The sequence below is a fragment of the Ammospiza nelsoni genome, chromosome 17 (genome assembly GCF_027579445.1).
Source record: "Ammospiza nelsoni isolate bAmmNel1 chromosome 17, bAmmNel1.pri, whole genome shotgun sequence".
NCBI classification, from domain to species: Eukaryota; Metazoa; Chordata; class Aves; order Passeriformes; family Passerellidae; genus Ammospiza; species Ammospiza nelsoni.
The window spans coordinates 4,550,273-4,576,195 of NC_080649.1; the positions used below are offsets into that span (position 1 = coordinate 4,550,273).

At 41.2% G+C, this 25,923-nt stretch overlaps 1 protein-coding gene across 6 annotated transcripts in view; it reads left to right on the plus strand.

Annotated features, from left to right (window-relative positions):
* MAD1L1 (mitotic arrest deficient 1 like 1) overlaps positions 1–25,923 on the plus strand; it is a 347,684-nt gene that overhangs the window by 44,662 nt on the left and 277,099 nt on the right. For 2 of the 6 annotated variants that reach the window (XM_059484721.1, XM_059484723.1), the window contains exons 1-2: positions 6,735–6,804; positions 7,378–7,529. The exons of 3 other annotated variants lie outside the window; for them this stretch is intronic. The gene's annotated coding sequence lies outside the window, so the exon portion shown is untranslated. Of the gene's footprint in view, positions 1–6,734; positions 6,805–7,377; positions 7,530–22,122; positions 22,248–25,923 lie in introns of those variants that run through there. One more of the 6 variants, XM_059484722.1, reaches the window with a different exon arrangement.

Genomic DNA, 25,923 nt, shown 5'->3' on the forward strand with positions numbered 1-25,923 from the left:
TGTGTTTATAGTCAGATCCTCTCTGTCTCTCTTTGAACCAGTATTTGGTGTGTTTTCAGGGAGTAGTGGCTCAGCCATGCCCTTGTTCAGAAGAAATGTTGGCAATTTCTCAGTGCAGTCATTGAGTTGCAGAAATGTGTCCCTCCTTAGGAAGGAGATAGAGATGGGTTCAGAGGGGATGCATCCTACTGGTACAGCTATTTTGTTGCTGCTGGCTTGTTTTTGTTTTGTTTTTCCCTTAACCTGTGGTGGGATGTGACATTCAGAGGGCCTGTTGGGGCTGGATGAGTGGTCAGAAAGAAAGCTGGAGCATGGTGCTCTGTTAGAGTTTAGCACAGTGTTCCAGCTAAATGTAATTTCCTTGTCATATTTTATGTATGGGCTGTTTTTGCATATTTTCAATATTTAAAACAATGTCCATATTAATAACTTTTAAAATATGTTCTCACTGTTAAGAGATGGAAATCAGTAACAAAAAGCACATACAAAAAATATCTCATCAAAACCCCCACAACAAATCCCCCAAGCTTTCCTTTTATTCAGGCAACAACAATCAAATTCTTATGACTGGAATAACTACTGAAGAGGCTCTCTGTTTCTCAGCCAGAGAAAGCTTTTGAAATATTTATGGAAATAAACCAAAATGTGTCCCTTTCTGACTGTACAAATAAGAGATTATCAGATCTAGCCTATGGCAGTTGCAGTACATAGAGTCCAAAGCATCTTCAACTAATAACATAGAGTGTATGCTTTAAAAAAAGCTGTGAGGTTTTATTTTGTTTTAATGGGACTCTACTGACTAAACAGCACATTTTCCATGGATTATCCTAATGAAAAAGTCCCTCTTTGTGCATCTTGCATTACAGGTAAAAATTAACGAGACAATACATTAATTGACCTTTTAAAACCAAAAGCATCATTTATGTTGATGCATCTTTATCTGCTTAAAGAGCAGGACTGAAATCACTTTGTAGCTCTCGGTGTGGTAGCTGTGAGTGTGGAGCAGGGCTGCTCCCATCCCCTCCTGTTGAATCCTGTGCCACCAGGGACAGAATTGCAGCACAGCTTGTCTGGCTGTGTCACACTCCCAATTTACTGACTTGAACTTGCTCATCTGGGTCTTAAACCTTGCTTTTCATTCTACAAATCTTGCTCTGGTGTGAGAATCGGAGCTTGTTGGAGTCAGAGTGCATTTTGATGATTCACAGAAGACTCAGCAGGGCCAGGTTTGTGAGGAGCAGTGATACCTTTTATTAGTGACAGGATTAGCAGACAGACACACGTGTGGACACACAGCCAACACTCCCATCTGATGGAGAGGGAAAAGCCTTGCAGCTAAATGCAGGTTGGGAACAATTGCTCCGAGTTTAACTTGATTCATCAATTGGACAATTTGAGAGAGAAGGTGGTGGGCACACTGGGGACGGGAAGCAGAGGAGATGGAAGGGCTGTTAGCACCCATGAGAAAAAGACTGTCCAGTTCATTCTGATAGCAGGGTTTGGGTACTTGGAGGAGACAGACCATCAGCAGAATGAACTTTCTCCTTATAGAAAGCAAAGGGTGTGTGTCATGTTTTTATTGGAGCCACATCCCAGTAAATTCTGTGCTTCACTGACTCAGCACTGGGGTGTCAGCCTTGCAGTTAAGGGACTAGGACTTCAATTTTATATTACCCAAAAATACTGTTTTCTAAACTGTCAATAAAATAATTTTGCTGTATTGTTTGACTTATCTCCTGTGGGCAGTCGGGTGCAGCAGCAAGTCTGAACTGCCAATACAGTGACTGCAGAATGAGTTTTGCTTTGTTTGTCCGAACACTTTCTAGGATCAGTCACTGTTCCCTGAGCCCTGCTGCGAGTGCTGTGGGCTCTGCTGACTCTGGGAAAGGCCAGCTGCAGGTACCAAGTGGGATGTTGGTGCTCATGGCAAAATCTGTTGTCAATTTTGGACTTAACAGCAGCGTAATTAACTTGTTTATTTATTTTTAATTGTGTCCTGTTAACACAAGTGCACCTGCTGCTGTGTTACCTTGAATCATGATGTGCAGTTTGTGCACGGCCATGGGTGGTAAGTCTCTAGCTCTCCTATTTGAGAGTGACAAGATGTCTTTTAACAGTGTATTTGTCAGGTTTTTTCTTTCCCGATTACTTCCAAAAGGGGGGAAAAAGTGCTGATAATAACTGTGATTATAAAACCCCAAGTAACAGTAAGATAACCTGGGGCAGAGTAGTGCCTAAAAATACTTGTTGTTTTTAAGCTAATTACATTTTATATTGCCAGTGACCTTTTGGAAACCTTTTATTTACATGGATTGCTGATGCCTCCAAGGAAATGCCTTTATGCAGAGAGAAAATGCATTCCAGTCATCTCCTCAGAGCAGAATGCAGGTCTGCTCTCCGCAGAATGTGCCCTTTCCCACAAGGACTTCATAACAAGCTTGTTCTGAACTGCAGGGAGAGCTTTTCCTGGTGGAGAAGATGAGCACCCAGGCTGTGTCAGTCATCTCACCAAGCTGCTGCTTGAAGGCGAGGGCTCAGTGTATGAGCAAGGATGGGGAGCATTCTTGAACCTACAGAAGTATTCATTAATACTTAAAGGCAGAGGAGCCAGAAATTCGTTCAGACTCCCTTGTGAAATTTTTGGCTCAGTGGCAAGCTTATGAATGATGAACTGTGGGCCTTGTTTCAAACATATGAGCCACAAAAAAGGCAGAAATGCCTCAGTATTTGCAAGCTTTTAAATTGGATTTTTTAATGTTGTGTTGAAATAAATACTTCACATCTTCCCTGAATGAATGCTGAAGGTCTTGAACTGAACACAGGAGAGTGAGACTGGATGAAGTTTTAGTGGTTTCTCCTTTCCCATCCTCTGGAGACAGTTGTCTAATTCCTGAATGAGAACTGAGCAAGAGAGAGCAGATTTGTTGCAGCTCCCATGGATAATGTAGCTGTCATTGAGGCTGACAGAAGTTCCTGTGTTCTTCTCCTAGCAAACCCAGCAGTCCTGGTCAGACAGTCTCTGACTTCATTGGTTTTGATGTTTTAAAAATAAAGTGAGTGCCATCTTTTGTTGATGTGTACAGACTTTGAAGAAGTTCCTCTTGTTCTTAAAGCAATGAATGAAGCCAAGGACTCAGTGTAGATGGTACCATGTTTGATCAGTCAAGCTACTTTTTAATTCAAGTTTTTTCACAGCACTTTTATAGAATAAGTTCCTTCTCTAGGTACCTTTCTTCAAAGAAGTAAACCACCATCATTGACTCTGCTGCAAGATATTGAAGCACATTCTTGAAACATGGGAGCTCTGGACATATAAAATCATTCCCTTACTGGGATTCATGCCACTGAGTGCTCATCACTGTGTCAGGACAGGCTTATGTGGAGTTCAGCTCAAGTGCAGAAAATTTGTGACCAACAGATGTCCGGCAGCAGAGATGAACCAGGGCTTGTAAAAATGCTTTTCTCAGAAGGAGGCTGATGGTGTAAGCAATGTGTGTCTGCTGTGTTTTTACACCTGACCTAGGCTGGAGCCTCTCTGAAGTAGAGTAAATGTTATTTATGTTCTCCCCAGGTGTGCACAAGTGTTACTGCTTGTGGTCAATGATGTGGTGCTTTTTAATGTGTTAGAGCTGCTTCAGGTAAAGAGGATGAGGGAGAGGCTGGATGGAAATTGAGAGGCCTCTGTAAGACAGGACTGCAGAAACATTCAAAACTCAGTGGACCTTTGAAATCAATTTTGTTCTGGGCTCTGATTTTGACCCAGGACTTGTGTGTAATGTTAAGCAAGTCAGCACAATCTGTCCTCTGGCTGGTGGGAGTTAACAAACCTTGTGACAGAATTTACCAGAGCATGTCTTTGTCACTGCTTGTGCAGGGCTTTCTCAAAGAGCAATTCATGTCACTTGCAAATCCTAAAGCTTTTGCCTGTGCCCCAAACAGATATTTTTGATTTCTTTCAAATATAAACATGAGAGAAAGGAGGTAAATTTTGTTTTGCTTCAATCAGCTTTGTGTCTCATTGATCAAACAGCATCCTATTAAGAAAACAGTGGGAACCCTCCTAAAGAAGAGAAGAAGCTGGCAAAATGCCATGGTCCTGGAGCAGACCACTCTGCAGAGATGCTGCCCAAGTCCCCTGCACAGTCCATGCTTGCACTGTTGGAATGACAGAGAGCCAGGAGGAGTTGTGAGAACAGCATTGTTTTGGCACTGCAACAGGGATTTGTTATGACACTGAGAATTTTGCTTTGGTGTGGGTTTGCTGGTTTGCCTTACACATTTTAAAGGTATGTAGTGAGGAAAAAATAAAGAGCAACCTGTGAAAGATGGTGAAAGATCTGGAGGAGAAGCCATGCAAGGAGTGGCTGAGATTTCTTGGTTTATTCAGCTGGAGGAGAGGAGACTGAGGGGAGACTCATTGAGGCTGCAGCTCCTCCCAAGGGCAGCACAGGGACAGGACCCAGGGAGTGGCTGGAGCTCTGTCAGGGAGCTTTAGGGTGCGGATCAGGAACAGGTTCTTCCCCCAGAAGATGCTGGGGCACTGCCCAGGCTCCCCAGGGAATGGTCACAGCCCCAAGGCTGCCAGAGCTTAGGAATGTTTGGGCAACACTCTCAAGGATGTGCAGAGTGGGATTGGTGTCTGTGCTCAATGGTCTCAATGATCCTTGTCCTCAGGATGTTCTGTGATTCTAAAAACTACATTTTCAGACTCCAGCTTCTGCAGAAAAGGGGTGGAGTGTGAAGAGAAAAAGTGTGTCATTACTGCCAAACCAGCTGCAGCTGAGCAGAGCCATGTAGGAGAGTAAATCATCAATATTTCAGATCGCCACTTTGATAAACAAATTTTAGAATGTGAGAATGAAAACCTGAGGAAACAATGCAGAAGAGTGAGTCTGTGTGTGTTAATGTCCCTTGAGCCCCCAGCAGGCAGGAGAAAGGTTGCTAGAATTCTAATTTGAATTCAAATTCCCTTTGATTTTGTAGTCCATGCCAATTCTGTGTATATTGTCACTGGAAAGTGAGCAGAGGATGCTTAAGACTCCCTTACTTTTATGCTTGGCTAATTTTATGGCCCTCCCATATTTTGTAGCTGTAAATGTTGCAGACTTTATTACATTTAAACTAGTTTTAATATAGTAGGTCATAAAAATTAAGAAACGAGAGGTAGTGTCCACTGCAGTGGTGCATTTAGCCAGGGAGGATACTTGCAAGTCACTGAGAGGCTCAAACTGCAACTCCAGAATCATCTGCTTTGTGAAGCCAGTGCAGAAATGAAAAGCCCCAACCTGTCACAACTGAGAATGAATTTCATTGTTAAAAATTTCCTCCCTTTTCCTTTCATCTGAGGAGCTGGTTTATGCTTTGAGGCATTGATCCAAGTGTGAGGAGAGGAGGGAGGCTGTTTCTTTCTTTTTCATAAAAAGGTTCAGCAAGTTATGTACACTGAATAGCTGTACATTATATATATATATATATTTAATATAAGTGGGTACAATATGGTGTAGCTGGGAAACTTCCTAGCTGACTGCTGAGGAGCAGCTCCAGTTTATCTGTTAATTGCAATTATTCTACCTGCAGCCCATAAGTCTTTATGATTTCATACATCTGCTTGCAGGAGGTTAATTACTCCTGCTGCATTAAAAGCTGAAATAGCGTGGGAAGGTAGGGAGTGACTGGGGGATGGTTCCATGGATGTGTTTGACATTTCTGAACTGTTGAGCATTTGGCTTTGAAACTTCCTTCAGAGAGTGGCAGGGCTGGTGTGTGATCTCCACATGGGTCACAGCTTCATTTAATACCTTTTGACATTAAAACTGTTTGAGGACTGATGCCTGTGGTTTTGTCTGTTCTGATTTCATCATGGCTTAACAGTTGGTAAATGTTCCTGTAAAATGTTTATGATGGTTTCTCCAAGTGACAGCTTCAGTTCCCACATCCTGAACTTGTATCTCAGCAGCTGCTTTACACCAACCTTCACAGCTGCTTTACACCAATCCAGCACAGCCTGGGAGCCACAGAGGAGCCAGGGGCTGAGCATACTTGCTTGGGATCCTTTTCACCATATAACAACAGGGACAATTTGTTTTGCTGCTTCCGTTTAAAAGAAGCAAACAAAAATCCCCTTAATCCATCAGAATTATTAGATATGTTTGTCTAAGATGTCACAAAAGCAGAGTGAGTTGGAACACAGCGTCCATCTCAGGCACAGTTGGCACATTGGAGTCCTCTGCCCGCTACCCTGAAACCTCAATGTAAACTTGAACAACTTTACAGGCTGGCAGTAATGGCTGTGATAAATCAGGCTGCTTTTTGTTTGTGCAAATGATCTGATGGTCAGAGAACTTGGACACAGAACCACATTAAATACATTTATTTTAATAATTCCTTTATGGCATCCATTTAATCATTCTGGGAGCCAGCACAGATTTATTTTGGAGTATTCCAAAACAGGTATCCCATCACTCATCCAGTTTTGTCTGCATCCAAACAAATATCTGGACAGCTAACTTTTAATTTTTTAAAAAATCTGCATTACTTTCCTGCTGCTTCTTTGTAGGGGGATAGAATATAAGAAAATAAAGGTAGTGTAGAAAGTAATCTCACCCCTAAGGAGTTGCAGCTGGGCCAATTAGCAAAGATTAGGAACAGGCCTGACTTTAACAGGCCACAGGTGTAAGCAATGAGAAGAGGAGTGCTATAAAAGAGTGGGGTGGGAGGTTGAGAAGGGAGCTGGAGTCAGTGGCTGCTTTGTGAAGAAGGAGGAGTCAGTGCTCTGAGGAGCTGCCCATGAGAAACACCAAAAAGGTATGGAACTTTTGTGATAAGGAGACAGCAGTATGGAACCCCTGCAATAAGATGCCAATGCTTCTTGATTTCTACAGCAGGAAAAAAAGAAAATTAGAAAGCTGTGCCTCTGGCTTTTCCCTGTGCAAGGTGGGCTCTGCTCAGCACAGAACAGTATGAATTGGAGAGGGGACGTGTTGGAATAATAATTAGCTGGGATTCAGGTTTTTTTTTGTCTAGGAAAAGCCCATTCTTTATTTACATCACTTATTTTATACAGTTTTCACAGACCTTGTGGTAACTCTGATTGGCTTGTAGTATTCTTGCTACCTTATTCATTGATTAAAGGCTGTTTTGTGTGTATGTGCTAAGATTCAGGTGTTTACATTTTTCCTCTGTGGACAGATCTATTGTTTATGCAGGTGCAGATTTACTTTTCTTACCAGAATAGATTGTTGTGTTAACTGACTCTTCATTCCCAAGGTTGTTTTGCATGGGAACCTACAAGCTCCTGCTAACTTAGCTTGAGTAGCAGGGGCTAAACCATATTTTATAAGACCTTTCTTTTCTAATATCACTACTTATATGCAACAGAGGCACAAGGCTCTTCATGTGGGAATCAATCCAGCATTTGGAGTCTTACCTTTTTCTCTTCCTGGCACCCCCAACATTGTCCACTGGAAAGGAGAAATGAGGCTTGGAAATTGAGAGACCTCAGTTGAGTGCAGCCCAGGAGTGTGTACAAGGTACTAAAATAATATATTTTGTACCAAGTATTTTGGCAAGATGAGTTAATGTGTTTTACTGCTCCACAGTGGAAATCGCAGATTTCATTTGGGCTCTTTCCATCTGTCTTTAAATTGTGTTCACAATTTCATTTTTTTTATGTTTTTAATTTCTTTTTGTCTCAGTTCTTTCAGCCCTTCATGGGTCCCATGTAACTTAAAGGTCTGCAATACCTGATTCAGGCTCTTTGAAAGAAACTCTCTCACATAGAGATTGCCAGCAGGGACACCACTGGACGTGATGCAGTGTTCATTTCTCTGCTGCACTGGGTAATGATTTCCTAGTTCCAGGAGCAAGAAATTAAAATTCTGGTGAGAGGATTTGCCCCCTTCCTCACTCAGCAAGGCCCCTGTGCCAGAGCTCAATCACTTCCTCTGCAGCAGCAGGAGCAGAGGGAATGTGATACTGTGGTCATTCAATCAGAGGGAGAAATGCTTTAATCTCTGCTATTCTGTCTGATAAATGCTTTCTTCTTTGTTCTGAATTCAGTTCTCTAGTGTTCCTACTGGTGCAGGGATTGGCAGAGAAAAGAGATCATCCTGTCCAGTTAAGTGTTCACTGATGATGCCTTCCTTTATTCCCAGAGGTACCTTGTGATTTAGTAGGAGAAATGCAATTGCAAAAAGGGCAGAAAAAGCATGGGAAGGATGTGGGACTATAGCAAATCCCACCACAGCTTGTGATTTCCCTAAAACAAGGACAGCATGTCTTGTGAGAGACTTTTATTTGCAAAAGCACAGTGGAGATAGAGCAGCTTCTGCTTCAGCATGTGATCTTTGCTCTGAATATTCAGAGTGCTCCATATTAATTGGGCAGATGAATTTCTGACCTGTGCAGCCACTTCCTTTGTCCTGTGTTCCTCTTCACTGCAGCAGCTGCACAGAAATGTGATGGATGGGTATTGACTTGGCTGCTTTCTTTTGCTCCCTTTGCTGTATTGACATGAGTTAATAGGGCAGAAGTGGAAGACAGACTCAGTACAAAGTGGAGAGAGATTTTCTGTCAATAGGGTTTGTAAGATAAGAAATACAGCATTAAGGGTGAACACACAGGAGAGTTAATAGCTAACAAACCACTCGATGTGTTGACAGGAGAAAGACACTGACCAGGAGCCCTAAACTCTTTTTCAATGAAAAAATGATTTATTTTTTTTTGGTGTGATGTGTTATTAGTAGTTAGTTTTCCTCAGTGCTGTCAAATGCTGAAAGATGGGTTGTTGTCTTTTGTAATGCTGTTATAATGTTTCATTATGTTGGCTTTACGAGTTTTGCTTTGATTAGTTATCACACCATTAGAGGAGAGTGTCTCCATTTTTATTAATACTACTACATCCATATGCTCCCTTGATTTGGCCATATTAAAACTGGAAATGAGAGTGTTGAGTAAAATTTAAGCTTGAAGGTGATTGGAAATGGAAGGCAGAACAAGTTCTGACTGAGCAATAATAGTTCACCCAGCCTCAAAAGGCTGTACATCATTTAAGCTACTTAATAAATGCAGTGTGTATTCTTAGAATTTTAAACCAGTTGTTAGTAAGGAGCCCACTGGAAGGATATTCTGGCTGTACATCCAAATGAAGAGAAAAGATTTTAGATGTTATGTTCAGTGGTTCAAAAAAACTCTGCTGATGTGTAGCAGTAGTTTGAAAGGCTGAAGAAACACTTTCATTGGTACCAGGAAAAAAGTTGAATGTCTTAAAGTAAGTTCTGTTCTACCACTGAACAGGACATTGTTGGATCCTCAGAATGTCACTGAATTACAGAAGGGAGACTGCCAGGGGCAAGAAGCAGCCCTGGATAACAAATTGCAGCAGGTATTTGGAAACCAGCTAAATACATGTTCACTGGAAGATGAAAGGAGACTCTTCGTATCTCTTATAATTATGAAAGAGATGAGCTGTGCTGCTGGCAAAGTTATTTAGGTGGGTTGACCATTGAAAATGGAGTAGTTTAAATAGTTTAAATATTGGAAAGCTAGAAATGAATGAGAGTGCTTAGACCAAGTTAATTATGCATGGATTTGTGCTGTAGGTATGGGGGGAAAATGGCAAGAGGTGTTTACTGGGCCAAGTTTTCAGTTCTCCTTTTGTCTGGGAGCTCTTTTTCATGAGAAGGATGTTCAGTAATTTTCATCTGATTAATGTTTGTGGCATTTTAATGTTCTTTTAAAATGGGCATCTGCATGCAATTCTGAAGGAGCCCTGCCTGGTTTGGCTCATGAAGTTCTGCTTTTGTACTGGACTAGGGTAGAAGTAGAAGAAGAAAAAGCATAATTTAGTGCACTGCAGGCCAAAATATTAAACCTGTGCTAGAGACAAATAATGGCATAAACTGAAGAATTGCCTAGAAGTAACCTTTCATTTGGGACCTTCTTAGGAGAAAGGAAACAAAGGCAACCTCTTTCTCTTCCTGCTTCAAATGCCATTTTTCTTTGGCTTAAAATCTTTATACCTAGACATGCATTAAATGTATTTCTGGTTTTCTGGAAAGATGAAATCTGTTGGTGAGGGACATAGAGAGACAGTAGAAAGCTCCAGGCTGTTGTTGCAGTGAGGAATATCACACTTATGTGACAGCAGGAAGATTTTGTAGGCTGATGGAGGCTGGAGGTCATCGGGTCTCTTTGGGGCCAGCAGAAATGGTGAGTTCAGAACTGAGGATTTGCAGCTTGGGCTGGAGTTTGCATGGACAGTCACATTTCAGATGTGTATTATGAATAGGAGTATTATGAATACTTAGTCATGGTTTCTTATCTTTACCAGCTGTTACATGACAAGGTACAGATTGGTTGATAATCACAGTTTGGTCAGGAGAGCTGGAAGAAGCTCTTTAGGAAACAAACCCACCAAGATTAGTGATTTCTATTGAAATCCTTGATCATGGCCAAGCAACTGCTATTCCTCTAACATACCTTATTGAGGAAGAGTGTTGTGATCAGGTTTATTCTCAGGGCTGTTATCAGTTTTTGGGATGTGAACAAGTTCAGACACAGGAAGGACTTATGTGAGGTTCTCATTTAACCATTCCATTGACTGGAACCACACAGATATCTGGTTTTTAATTGTCTGCCAAAGAGATGCTGGAAGTGACATTCTGCTGTTAGGTACCCTGACAGTTGAGCTGTTAATCATGAAGGAATTTGAATGGGGCATTTAACTGTGCAAAGCTTTTCTGTCCTTTTATTAATTAACTGTGTTATCCATCTGTCAATGTCTTCCAGAGAAGACATGGTGCATGTTCATTTCCATGGACAGTCTCAATCTGGTTTTGGAATGTCGTGCTGAGATCACTACCTTTGTTTCCAGATAATAGGAGATGAAAGTTTTGGTAAATCATAGAATCCCAGAAAGGTTTGGGTTGGGAGGGAACTCAAAGATCATCTTGTTCCAACCCCCAAGCCCAGGTGCTTTGTAGATGACAGGGGTTTTAACCTTTCTGTTTAGAATGGATGACTGAACTTTTTTGTCCTAGATTTTAACTTTAATACATTTTTACAAACAGATGCAGAGATGTTGAGGTATTTGAATTGAATGGATGGAATTGTTGCGATTTTTCCTAGGCTATCAGACCACCTTCTTTATCTAAGAACAGAAGAAAAATTTATTTTTGGAGCAGTTACACTGGACTTTGAGTTTGGATGTTCTGGCTACCTTGGTCACACCAGAGAGGGGGACAAATCTTTTAAAGCCAGGGAGTTTTGTGCAAAGGAAGGAGCAAGGATGTGGCTTTCACTCCAGCCAAATGCAGAGACAGCTGGTTTGCTCTGTTTAGTTTGACAGTGGCAAGCAGAATGTGAGTGTGTTCTGTAGCCCACACATTCATAGGGAACAGGATTCAGAGGGAAAGTGTGGGAAGAGGAAGCGTGGGCAATGTAGGGCTGATGAGGGTGACGTGGGAGGACATTTGATTTATTGCTGTATGGGAGGAATTAGATGTACAAGCACAGTCCAAAGGAAATGGAGCTTTGCTAGTTAGGTGGCTTTGTGGATAACAGGAGTATCTGAGGATGTGTGTGTCCATGAGGTAATTTAACATGGTCAGAGAGGGCTGCCTGGAAGGGGACCTGCTCAATAACAGCTGTTTAAAAAGACTTGTATTTTTCTCCTGACATGCATTCTGTGACTGAGCAGGTTAAGACCATAATTGATTTTCTTAAACCCTCTTTTTCTTAATGACTATGGAGCTAAAGAGAGACATTTCAGTATGGAGAATTTCACTTTGTGTCTTCCAAAGTTGAATCCATTGATTTTTTTTCTGAGGATTAACATGTTTGGTGTTGTGCTAATTATAAAGAACTTTGCAGCAGAAAATTGCCAAAGACTATTGCAGTGGGTGGACTCAGTTTACTCTGTATTTTTGAACTGAATTCCTTTGGCTTTGACTCATATCTTTAATGTTCCCTTTCTTTGGCTCTAAATGGCCATTTCATCCATGTCTGCGTGGCCTCCTTTACCGCATCAAAGCTGTGGTTGCAGCAGGGATGTTTGACATCTGCTTTCTATTCCAAGCAAGAGCATTAGAAATGTCACCAAGGGCCTGATGCACGGACAGAAGCAAGAGAGGAAAAGTGCAGGTATTGAAGAAAGTAAGGTTTGATCCTTCAGAGAGCCCTGGGATTGACTGAGTTTGATTTCAAATTAATTACTAAAATCTTGCAGTGCCTCTTGCTCATTTGTAATTTCTGGTAAATATTCCCTGTGCTGTGGCCTTCCCTTTGGCATCCCTTGTGCTTGTCTCACTTCTCTGAGGCAATCCCAGAGTTTCTGGATTTTTCCCTGGTGCCTCTGCCACTGGGATCCACCTGCTCTGTGTGGCAGAATGGGGGGCTGAAGTGACAAGAAGCAAGAGCTCTGAGCTAAGTGCCAGCAACCAAAAATAACCTCCAGTTTTCACTGCTGACTTTTAAAAAATCAGTCTGTTCCCTTAAAAATGTGCTGAACACTGCCGAGTATTGCCATAACATATATGGCTTTGTTAATGTCAGATCCAGTTCTGGGGTTGAAAAAAGAAAAAGGCTCTGGAGCTCTTGCAGTAGCTCTGGAATGTGTGCTCACCTGTTGGAGATTGAGATGTTACCTCTGAAGTGAACTTTGATTGTTTTAGAGTGGAGGGAGAAGCACTAATTTGGGAAGCCATGAAAGTGCTGTTCTGTTTATTCTAAATGTTCTGTTGGAAACCTTCTGGAGGAGGACACCTACAAGTGTATCTATTAATCACCTCTACCCAGAAAAGCAATTTGTGAAATGTAATAAGCAATTAAATTAGATGAATCTCCAAACAATAAAGATGTATTTCTTGAAGTGGTGTCTAGGGCAAACACAAAATCCTTGGGAGCCAGCAAGTAAAACGTGATCTGTGCAGATGTGCTCCTTATTTACCTGAAGGTGCTCAGGTCCATGTGTGCAGACCTTTCTCACTTGGATCTAAGAAGAGAAGTATTCTAATTAAATAGAATTTTTGTTGGAAAGCAGAGCTATGAAAGCATTTTTGTGTGAAGATATTCCCCTGTTGAGTCAGTGCAGTGGGAGTGCTGTAAGATGGACATTCAAACAGCACTCTCACTACTGAGCTGGATTTTCTTTGCCCTCATCCAATTATTCACATCTAATTTGTTTCAGAAAAGTGGGAGTAGAATGAGTGTGTTTTGCTCAGGCTGTTTAACCAAAGGAGTCAAGTACTTGTCTGTGCCTGCCTTGATCACCTTTCAGTGTCACTGGAAAAAGGAACTTGTCCCACAAAAATGAGGGAAGGCCCTGTACATCACACAGCTGCCTGCTGGCTCTCTTCTGTACTAGTTTTCCTTAATATTGTGTTGTAGATCTAAAGACATTAAATTTTATCTCTGGGGTAGTTGTATTACTCTTTGGCTCCTTATTACCCTGACTCCATCAGAGACAAGAGGTATAATGTTTTTTCAGTTGCAAAACAAATCCACAAAGGAGTTATTATCTTAATTAGTTTGAAATGTAATTTCATTCAAGATCTAACAAACAACTGGGTATAAAAAAAAGCAGGTAGTAGGGGAAAAAACAGGATGGAGTGATAAACCTTGCGGAGTGGACTCTGGTAAGTACAGCTTGGTTGTTAGTTGTTTAACTATTTTGAGTGTTGAAATCCCATATCTGGCAAAAGTTCTTTTATAAATGAGGCAGCTGAGACAGAGTTTATATATTTTAAATAAGCTGACCAAACAGTACAGATTAATTTTGCATCACAAGAACATACAGTTCTTCAAATGCTCAGTAAACATTGACATATTTATTGTATTGCTCTGTTTCCCTTAGGTTGAGAGGCTGATGGATAGTAATAGTAGAACTGGCTAAATTCAGACTCAGTTGTTCTTCTCTGGAGAGTTGTTGCTTTGTATCTTTTGCTTTGTAAGAGAGATTTTCTTATGCTGATGTTTGGGGCTGAGTTTGTTTGCACCTCTTCTGAGCCCAGAGCTGAACTCCCAAGAGATTGTTGGATTTCAATAATCCTGTATAGTTAATTCAGGTTATTTTTATTCCTTTTTAATCTCCCTCACAGGATTGAAGAAGTCCAGAACTGACTCCTTGCCAAATGATTCCAAAGGTTTTTTTATGATAAAAACAGCAATTTGGTGTTTCTCCTTTCTTTTTTCCCTTCAAAGGTTATGCCTTTCCTTGCCAGATGTGAAGGCCTTGTATAAAATTAAGCCTCTGTTTCTGTTTTTGGGTAAAAATAACAATGCAGGAGGTATGTACTTAATGGCTTTGCTTTGTGCATTCCCTGGGTGATTGCAGTAGCTCAGCTGCATCAAAAGCTGGCATTTAGCAGACCAAGTCCAGAGTGGATTGGATCAATGCAGTGCAGAATTGAACTCAGTGGAGGTGGATATAAATATGTTCCTCCCTCCATAACAATTAAATGACATTTTTTCTCAAGATCCAGATTGTAACTATCTTTAAATGCACAGTGTTTCACACAGACACGTCAGGTCTCCAGTTCTTCTGTTGTTCAGTGCCTGGAGCAGCTTGATGCTAGTTGGCTTTTCTACAGGGAAGAACTAATTTCAGTCAAACCTTCCTCATGTCAGATGCATGGTGTTGCTCTGCCTATGTCCCTCTTGCCTTTGAGAAATGCCTGTTTATATCAGATATTTCCTTGTTTGTGCATTGCTGGCACATTTCTGCTGCACACAGACCTCAGACACTGCCTGGGTTTCTTCTTTTAATGCTGCAATTGGCATTTCACTCCTCTGCTCTTTATTCTGTGCACTGAGGAAAACTTTGGGTGTTAACCAGTGTTGAGTTTCATTTATTTATTTATTCCAGGATTGTAAACAGATTTGCTTCCTGTGTGGGAGTAGAGCCAGGCACTTGCTTGATTTGTTACTTGCAGTGACACAGGAGCAGGGGGATCTGTGACTCCCTGCAGGCAGCTGAACCCAGTTTGGAATATATTTAATTGCTCTTTCACAGACTCCTCTTTGCCCAGGATAACTTCAGACAGAATGTTCTGAGTTTGCAGCAGTATTTGGGTACTGTGGCAAATTTTAAACTATTTCATAGAGGAGATGGGTGCTAATGATGTACTGGGTCTTCATGTCATTCATTTGTCCATCTGATATTTCTGTCTTCAGGTCCCAGAGTGGCCTTTCCTCCTGAACTGCACCATTTCTCCTGCTCTGACCCCTTCTGACCCAGCTGCTCTTTGTTCTCAGTCTTTGATATAATTTTCTGTGTGTGTGGTGTGTCTGTAGGCACATCTGTTACAGATTTCACTTTTTTTATCAAGTTGCTTTTGCCGAAGTGCCAGATTTGCAGTCTTCATTTTCTCCAGTATTGTTGGTGATATGTGGGATTCTCTCTTCTTTCTTGGCTTTATGGAGATTTAAGGTACCTCCTATAGAAATTCATTAGGTCTAATTTGTGTAAGCACTTATTGTATGTAGGCTTTGATCTTCATTTTTCCAGTCCTAGGATTTTGCTTAATGATGAGCTGGAAAGGCTGTAAATAAATCTATTTGTGTATATTGTGCATTACCTTGTGAAAGGTGTGTCAATAAGGTCTAAAGAATGGTAAATTTTCAGCTGTTTCACTGACAGCCCTCACGCTCCAGTTTACCCTAAATTTAAACATAATGTTTCTGGGGTTTGTGAAGAAGAACTTCAGTGTGATAAATGATTATAAGACTGAAGGAATATTGAATGTTTACCAAAACTCAGAGCATTGTTTTGCATGTCTGCTTTCTGCCAGAGTGAAATAATTAGCCCATGAACTGTATGATAAACTTGTAGTGACTCAACACAGCCATCTGATAATTTAAAAATGTTATTAAGAGATGACTTCAGAGGAATTGCTTAAAGCCTTGTGGAATCTAATGACTTGTTCAGTGCCTTGTTCAGTCACATGCTGCCATCCTATGGGATGGCCATGGTGATCCTATTCCTGTGGGGCTGGCACTCACTTCAGGGCTGTGACCTCAATTTCTATTATGCCATGTCATAATTTCACTCCTTGCTAGTTGTCAAGCCTTCCCTGGCAGGAAAGATCTGCCTCTAAGGTATATTTAAAAAACTAAACTTACCCAAATTCACAATTTTTTTAAATAATCTCAAAAACTGGTATTGTCAGCTGTAAGTTCTCTTTTTTTGCAGCATTCTCCTGGTATTATTTTCCATTTTCAAGGCACCTTTAGACAAGTACAGAAGGGACTGTTGTGACTGATTTGGATTGTGGGCTGCTGCTCCTTTCTCCTACCCCCAGGTCCAATGTGATCCAGGGCTGTATTATCACATTCTTGATTGTCTGCATCCTTTGTGCTACTGCTACCTGATGGAAAGAATAAAAGAGTTTGTTAGGGAAAATGCCAACTTTTTACTTGCCAAACTCAATCCAGCCTTGGGCTGGATTTTGTGTAAAATAATTTGGAAACCAGGAAACTGTGCTGGGTTTTTTCCCTCTCTCTCTGAGATGCTTCTGCTGAGGTTTGTAGAAGGGCATTCTAACAATAGTCAGCTCTGTAGGAGGTGAATTTGTGTTATGCCATCTATATTTTAGTAGAGAAGGACGGGATTGAATAGTCATACAACTAAAATGCATCTTAGAAAGATCCATTAGTTAGAAATGGCCTCTGGAGCACACAGCATCTGCCATGGAGACTTTGGTAGGAGCCAGTGAAGAGCTGCAGCTTCTCACCCATTTATTTTCATGTGGAAATGCAGCGATTTGGAAACATCTGATTCCTTTTACCTGGAAAATTGACAATTTCCACCAGCATCCCAACCCCTCTGGATGTGCTGCAATCCCTTCCTGATGCTTCCCACTTGAAATGCAGTACTCCAGGACAAGAATTTCTTAGCAGTAAATGAATTTTCTAATGAGCTTTCCTTCCAAAACAGCGAGGAGATGCCAAGTGACACGTTGGGAAGTGCCAAGCAGGAGGGAAATGGCTCTTGTGTGCTGACTGTCATAAACAGGATGTGGTTTGTTTACAGTCCTCACTTGCTCTCTCCAGTTCCCTGTCAGGGCTGTGCACGAATGAGCCTCCCTGCAATGGCCTGGAGAAATCCAAGGTTTCTGAGCCAATATCAAATATTGTGTCAGAGGAGGAAGTGGCTCCAGGCAAAGGAGCAAACAAAATTAAGCATTGTATCCTGGATTCTTCTGTGCTTTTCTGGGGCATTTATCATTCTGGCTGTGCAGCTGGGTTGCAGTTGACTGCAGAGCAGTGGGAATTTAATAAAGTACGAGGGTAACTGTTGGGTGACTAATTTTAAGGGAGATGTGTTGAAAAGCCTTTGTAGTGGGATGGTTTTGGAGTGGTGACAAGGGTTTGTTAAGATATACATTACAAGAAAACAGCAGTTGGAATAGACCTATGGTGTCATCTAGTCGAACCTCCAAGAAAACAACTTCAGGTTTTTGATCCTATCGCCCCCAAAAATCCACATAAAACCCTTGGCATTGGTTGGAGCTCTTGGCACAGTGCTGAGGGTGCAGCAGAGTTAGAGTTACAAACATTGTCAGAGCTCTGTGAGGAAAACCCAAGGCCCTGGGGTCTTGCTTTTGCCACTAAACCTTGCTGAGCTTGTGTGCCGTAAAATGCTCCATGTAGAGGAACGTGGTGCTGATCCACTGTGGTGTAAGTGAAACTTTCCTTGGAGTGACAGCAAACACACCAAAGTCCCATGCCTGTGGGGAGTGGCACGTGCTGCTCCTGGAGGAAAGGCACTGTGAACAATCTAATTAGGCCAAGTTTCATTCTCTGAGGCTTCACTGCCAATAAAAGCTCCTCGCTTAGAAAAATGAAATTGAGCTATAGCCCAGAGTGATGTGATTTGCATTAGAGCAGATTGTGAACATAAGGTAAATTTTTAAGTATCAAAGTAATTTAGAAGCTAAAGTTTTACAGAAATTCCGTGATGCTTAAACAGTTTGTGATTCTCTCTCATAGCTTTCTAAGCAAAGGCTCTGGGAGTTGACATTCTCTGTTTTCCTACATACATGGATCTCTTCCTGTATATACTCTTATACAACTTGAATAATTCAGCGCTTGTAAACAGACAGGGAGATGTGTTGAGCTGGAAAGTCTGGGGTTTCTTTGTTGATAGTTGTGTATTTTAGTTGTTGTGTAAAGAAGGCAAATAAAAGAAGCTAAAGTAGCACTGTTTACATCACCCCAGCAGTGTTTGTGCTCCTGTTTATCTGCTCCTCTAAAGTATTTTGTTGCACTTTAAAATCAGTTCCTTGATTCCTTGGCACTAATTTACCAGCTCAGGTTTATCTGAAGGGACATGTAGGCTGCCTTGTCTTTTTTGGGGATGCAGGGACCACCAACATTCCCTACAAGCAGCTTGGGTTTTCAGGCAGCCAGCCTGCTGCTGCTCTGGCAGAGCATTTTGGTGATGCCTCAGTATTCTGAGTTTTCCATTTGCCACCCAGGACACTGACAACTGAAAAGGCTAATTGGGATAAGGTGTAGGGAGGAAGAGAAAATCTCAGAACTCAGACAATAAATAGAATTAATTTGGTTGGTACATGAACTGTGTTGTGGAGAGAGGCTGTTCATGTACCTGCTCTCATGTTGAATCAAAGGACAACTTGCTGTCAGAAGAGGAAGAAATAATTTGTTCTGAGTTTATCTAAACTCCCAGTGGCTGCTGGCTTGTCTGTAAGGGTCTGTGCAGGATTTAGTGCTGTGGCCTGACTGGCTGTGCTCTGTCTGACCGAGGAAATGAGAACTGATGACTGCAAGCTGCCATCCATTGGCGTGGATGTCCTTTTGGTTTTAAGTCACTGCTCATTATTGAGGAAAATAGGGTGAGAGTCACTGCTTGTATAGTTTGCAGAATTAAAAATCAAATGTCATTTACAAACTGAGAGTACAATGCAGGATGGATGAATATTTCAGGAACCAAAGTCCTGACAGTATTAACAGAAACTGAGCATTTCTAATATCACCTGAAAGGGCCACTCTAGCAAGCCAGCACTTCCTAAGCTTACAAGGACAAATAGGTGTTGTGTTTAACCCTTAAATCTTAGAGTTTGAAATATTTGTTTTTACCTTGTTATTGTGCTTTCCTCTCCTGATCTGGAGGGAAAAAAAGTGGTTTGGTAAGAGAAGAGTTACTACAAAATAATACCCTAGAGAAGTGAACCCATCAGCCCAGCATGGAGCAATCCTTCTTTACACAAATAGCATTTAGCTGCAAGAAATACAGAGTTCATCTCTTTGTACAGAAGATATATGTGTTTGCAATCTGCAGAGGGGAATATGAATCCAGCTGTTTGTATTATGATTATTATTTCTTTTTGATTATAGGCTGTTTGTGCCTAAGGAGAACAGCCAAGCTGAGGAATGGGTGTGCATTGTGCTGGCAAATCCAGTTTGGTGCTTTGTCCCAGGCGAAAGGAGGGCGACAGAAATGCTGATGGAAAAAAAGAAAAAAAAACCTTAAAGGAATGAGAACTGTTTTCTTAACAGCATACATAAAGCTGGGACTGGATGGTGTGTTCTTGAAATATCTTTTTCCAGCACACTAAAATTTTCAAGGGTTTCTTGTTATTTAATTTTTAAGATGCTGTATTTATAGTGTGCAAGGTATAAAATCCCTTGCTGATCAGAGGGTGTTGGGAGATTTGGGAACTCTGGTGTCACCAATACATTCTGTAAATAAGTCTCATTGACTTATTAATAAACCAAATGTGGGAGAGTGTGGGAGGTGTCTCTGAAATAAAATGCTGTGTTCTGCAGCTCCTCAGAGCCAGCATGGCAGCCTGCTCCTGTCTCACTTTCCCCACAGGGCTGCTTTGGATGCAGGCAGTGAGCTGGAGGAATTGCTGCACATGTGGCATCTTGCTTTCCAGCTTTCCTTCCCAGGAGCTTGTGATTTCTTCCTGGAATGTGTTTTGGCTCTGTGAGGTGAAGGTGGAGCAGGCTGTGCAGGAAATGGGCACACCCAGGGGTAATTGCTGCTGTCAGAGAGCTCCTCCATCCCAAGCTCCATCACAGGAGACGTGGGATGATGTAGGATTTGTCTGGGCAGATTTAATGTCTCCCACAGGGATGGGGAATGTGGAGGTACAAACTTCTAGGACCTAGTTGCAATTCCTAGGAATATATCCCTTGAAAACATGCATTTCACACAAGTTTCATGTGACTTTGTCCACCACTGGCAGTGGAGAGCAGCGGATGCAGCTCTCCTCCCCACTGGCAGGGTTGTGATTTTTGTCTCACAAGGATTAACCAGTCTCTGCCCCATCTTGGTTTAAAATGAAATGATTTCTGCTCCGAGGTGATGAAAATTTAGCATTGTCAGAGGTGAAGCATCATGGCATCACACCCTGGGGGCATCAGAGATCCTGTGGCCCTGGATGAAAAGGGAATGCTCTGGAAGGCCTCACAGACAGCACTGCAAAGGTTTTGGCATTGGTGAAGGACTCAAAGCTTTTGAGAAAAATACCCACAGCAGTGCTTACTCCATCATCTGGCTTAGGCAAGGTTCAAGGTTGCTACAAGTGAGGAACATCTTTCACAAGGACAGTCCAGAGAGCACTGGGGTGATCCCTGTGAGGAGGAGATGTCACCTGTAAACTGGTTCTCCCCAAATACCTCAACACTAGACAGCAAAGGTGGCTTCTGGAAATTAATATTTTAACTCTGAAATAGAAATGAGGGTATTCCTTCATGGCACTCCAGCTATTGAGTTGCCTGGAAAATGGCCAGGCAGAAAGTCAGTGGCTGGTGTAACAGCTGGGTTAAGATGTGTGCAATTTTTTATATTGTGAGAATGTATCTATTGAAGCTTGTCAGATTTTCTGTTTCTACAGCATTTCCAGTTTGGGTTTTATTTGTTAATGTTCTGTTAGATTGTGTTTTTGCATGGTTCTACACTGATAGGTTGGGATTTTTTTTTTAGTGTTGTATTTTCACTTTTGAGAAAATAAATACTAGTTTTGTGGAACTGTCTTTGATACATTTTTCATGATGGCTTAATAATAGAACTACCATGAAAGCCTGCTTCCCAACAATGTACTGTGATTTCCATATGAGGAGGGGGGGAATCCCAAACATTTTGATGTTCCATTAAAATTTAAAGAAATATTATATTCAATTCTCTGTGGCATTTCTAAAAAAGGTTCCTTAATTTTTTCCTGGTGTAGTACAGATGGCATTTAAAAAAAAAAAGCTTTATAAACCACCAGCCTGCTGCTTGTCTCAGCAGGAACTGCACAAGACACCAGGGGAGGCCTGACCCTGCATTCCCAAGGGATTATCACGTGGATGCACTCTGTACATTGTCTTTTCACCATTTTTTCCCATTTCCTGGAATAAAACTTCTCCTTCCAGCAGCTGGGGTTTTGCAGTTTTCCGAGCCTGTCATGGAAATGAAAGGCCTGGCAAGGACCTCTTGCATTCCAGTCGAGACCCTAGGTCTGTAGGGATCATTCCATATCCTTTTAATTGATTTATTGAGGTTTTGAATGCTGCATTTCATGCTCTGATTTGTAGTTGAGGGAAAGACCAATATGGCTGTGTCACAATCGATGACATATTTAACTTTTGATATATCCCCAAGTGACTCCAGGTGCATTTTTCCAGAGCAGAACAGTTGGTCTATTGTTGATTTAATTTGGTTACCTACAATGAAAGCTTCAGTAAAATATTTAGAAGTTATAAACACAGAATTGTAGCCAAGAACTGACTTAGAGAGCAGCTCCTGCCAGTTCCTTGAATTTTTATCCTAGGAAGTATTAACACAAATTCTGTTTAGTCGTAGAATTTTCTCTCAGTTCTGCTACTTATGATTTACTTCAATGTCATCTCCTGCCAACTTCTGCTAAAAATAACTGATGCCAAAATATTTTGCTTTATAATGTAATGATGCCTTAGTTTCTTTTCTTTTTTTTTTTTTTTTCCTGCTTCTCATATTTTCTGCTGCTGTACCTGAAACTGAGCTGAATTTTGGATGTTACTGGAAATTTTAAAAATACTTGTTCCAGCTCCTGTCCTGTGTAAGTGGCTGCAGTGGGATTGCTTTAATAGCAGTGGTTGGAAATTACTGAGATGTGTTCTCTGTTTGCTTTCAGTCCACCTGACTTGCCCCATATATTTTCTGCCGCCTATTCAATACCCAGCTCCACCTCCTGATGTTGTTGGAAAATTGATTGCTCACACAGGTGGTATTCTAGTTTATCTTCCTCAGAGACAAGGTGAGCACTCTGTGCCTTGATAAACAAGCATTTTTCTCATCTCTGGTAAAATTACCGTTTTATACACAACTGTTTGTTTTCTCCTGTCTCTGCGTGTTTTCAGTGTTTTCTGAAGATAGCTGTTGATCTTTTTTCCTTTTAGACTGCACTCACTGGTGTTCCCAGAGCATTTCCATTTGCTCTGTGTTAAGCAAGCTTTCAGCTACTACTGTTCCTTACCTGCATCCCTCTCTTCATTGATTTGTGATGCCAGTTTAGCATGTTTGATTTTCCAGAAAAGCAGACTGGTTTGGAGCCTTCCCAGCTGTATGTTAGGAACTTTTTGTGCACTTATATTTACATTACCCTGAATCCTAGACAAGCCGACTTTTAAGAGTCAGAGATTTAAAGAGCAAGCTCAGAATTCTTATTTGAAGCCCATATTTGCATGACTTGTCTATTTTCTGTGCCTACCTGTGTATTCCCTTACTTAAATTTTATAGCAAGTTCATTAATATTTCAGCAGCTGAGCTGCCTAGCTTTTGATTTTCACAGAAATCAGCTTTCTTTAAAATGGATGGTTCACTTGGCACTTGGGACCTGTATGTGGCATTTTGGGTGTTTAACTGATGCCTTTTTCTTTTTGATGAACTTCCAGACAAGGGCAGGAGTGAATTGCAGACCATATGAACTATTTCAGCGGTGTTTGAACCATTGCAGCTTTTTCCCTGGGTTTGGCAGAGGTTTGTGATTGTCACTGGTTGTGCCACATTCCCTCACCTGATGGGAAGTTACAAGGTGTGGGTCACTCCATGTCCTGAGCAGACAGGACAGATGTTTGGTGTGCTGCCCTCTGTGTCTGGCAGCTTTGGGAGGCTGTGCAGAGCAGCAGCACCCTGGCTCAGGCTGCTCAGGGGGCTCAGAACAGAGCTCTGGGTGTGGTGGCATCCACAGACACCGAGGGCACAGTCCTGTGATGTAGCCCCACATTTCTCTTCACAGAGAAAAGCAAGGCACAGTTCTCCCCAAGAATATTTGTGGGATTCACATTCTCTGAACCTCAGAGAAAGAAAAGATAATTCTTATCATTTGCTGTGCCTGTGTTTGTGCAAAAGTAGAATGCAACATGGAGATAATTTACCAAATTGGTGGTGTTTCTATTCCTTGGCTTATCAGGGCCAAGAGTGTGTTTGTGTCAGGACTGTCAGGTGACAGTCATGAGATTCTGTGCAGTGTGTGCAGATTTGAGTGCTTGGCAGATTCAGTTTTAGATGTATAGAATAATATAGCCTAATAAAGTAATAATTAGCCTTCTGTTATCCATGGAGTTGGATGCATCATGATTCTCTCTCCCTCACCAATGCTGGAGTCACCTTTGATTTGCTGTGCTGTGTCCCTTCACTGATGTGTGATGAGCTATTTGGGCTTTTGCTAAGAGAGCTTGATGTGGTTTAACAGGATAAATCACAGAATGGTTTGGGCTGGAGGGGAGCTTAAAGACCCTCTTGTTGCACCCCCCTGCCCTGGGCAGGAGCACCTTCCACTGGACCAGCTTGCTCCAAGCCTGTCCAGCCTGGGATGAGCACTCCCAGGGATGGGATGCAAGACCCTGGTAAACAGCACAGTCACAGAAGGTAATAAAGTATGCAATTGGTATTGAGGATCATTTCAAGCTTATGGCAGCTGTTATTTGAATGAAGACAGTGATGTAAGATGAGGTCTTGCTTTTTCTGAGGTCTGAGATTTGCAATAATCATTTTCATGACATTATGCTGCCGGTTTTCTTATAGCTATGGTTTTATTTCATAGCATATGCTGACTTTGATTATGTGTGTGAGAGAAAACCACATGTTTTTAGATGACCTGGGTGACTTTGATATGAAGATATTTAATTATGGAAAATAACTTTTGCAACAGCAGGTGGCTTTAAAACTGCTCACATTCAAACTGTACTGTATGGTCATAAATGCAATATTATAGTAAAAACACAGATCAGATTTTGGACTTGTTTCCAAGCCCAGAGGGTCTTATGTTGTTTATAAGTTTTGAATACTGAACATAATGGTATTGCTGGAGATAATTTCTAGCTCCCAAGTTACAGTAGCATGGAATAAACAGACTTTTATTACTGGCAATCAGTGAGTACATTTTGGTTTGTATTAAATCTGGCTTCATTGAAGATAAACTTGAATTTTTTTCCTTGATCAGCTTCTCCTGCTTTTATGTTTTTTTTTCTTTGTACATCAGTAGAGAAAGGAAGAGAAGTGCCCAGAGAGGTTGTGGGCTCTCCATCCCTGGAAGTGTCAAGGCCAGGCTGGACAGGGCTTGAGCAACCTGGGATCGTGGAAGGTGGCCATGGATAGGAAGGAGATGATTTTTAAGCCCAAACCATTCTGTGACTCCATGATCAGTGATGGGTAACACTCTCCAGGCTTCAGTCCAGAGAAGATCTTGACCACATCTGTGTTTGGGTTTCCACTGCACGAGATGATGGAGCCTGAATGCCTGAGGTGTTCCTCTCCTCTGGGAAAAGTATTTCCAGTATTTCAAATATTGAACAGACCTTTTAGCAGCTCTTACCAGAATGACTGAACAAACATTTTCATGAACAATGAAACAGCTTTAATTTCCTGTGGGTTTCTCTGTCTTGGTTAATTAGCTGTCTCTAAACTGAATTTGGCTTAATTTTTCTGTTGATTCTTCATTAGCCTGAAAAACAACCATCCTTTTCTCCCCGTTGCTCTTTTCCTACAGAGTATTTTGGAAAGCAGAATGTGTGCTGCTCTATTCAACACCACCAATTAGATCAGGGACTAGAGAAATTAAGGGTGAATTTGTGAATTCCAAATTGTCTCCTCACCAGCTGCTTATTTTCACAAAACTTGGAGGAAGAGCGTTTTCCTTGAGATGTCTACTCTGCATCCTAGGGAGATGATTTTTGGAAATGGGTGTTGTAGGGGAGGAAGAAGATACAGTGAATGTCTAACCTTAATTTTCAGTAATAATGATTAAAAAAATCATAAAAGTATGGATTTTGCACTGAGAAGTATTTAGTTTTTTTAAAATGAGAGTAACATGGAACTCTTTGCATAAAAATAGTTCGTACATACTCTTTGCATACAAAGAGTACATACGTACTCTTTGATACAATAGCATTTAATATTCTTTTCCTTTAAGATGATAAAAGCACAGTGTTGTCTGTTAGTGTCTGCTAGGAGGAATTTCCATTGAGATTCCCAAACCCATGTCATATTTTGATAAAGCAGCATTAACTGCTATTACTCTATTAAGAAGACATAATTATTTCTTATAAATGCTGTCAGTGCTTTTCTTAAAGATTTTCCATCACACTAATTTTGACCAGAACCTTGACATGATTTAAAAAAACAGTTTATGAATGAATTACTCAGGGTGCATTGGGATATCTCACTCCTGTCACCTGTTATGTGAGAATTAAGAGCCACCACGGAGGTGCTTCTGCTGCTGCTTTGATTGGATGCACCTTTGATTCAGTCATCATTATTATGCATTCTGAATAATAAATCTTAATTCCCTAATTACTCGTTTACCTACTGTTCTAAATTGTCACATATTTACCTGATGCCATGTAATTAGGTAATTACACAATTTATACAATAGATGATGTGTTTTTCATGTTTCATAGTTGGAAAAATACAATAGGAAATTAATTGGGAGA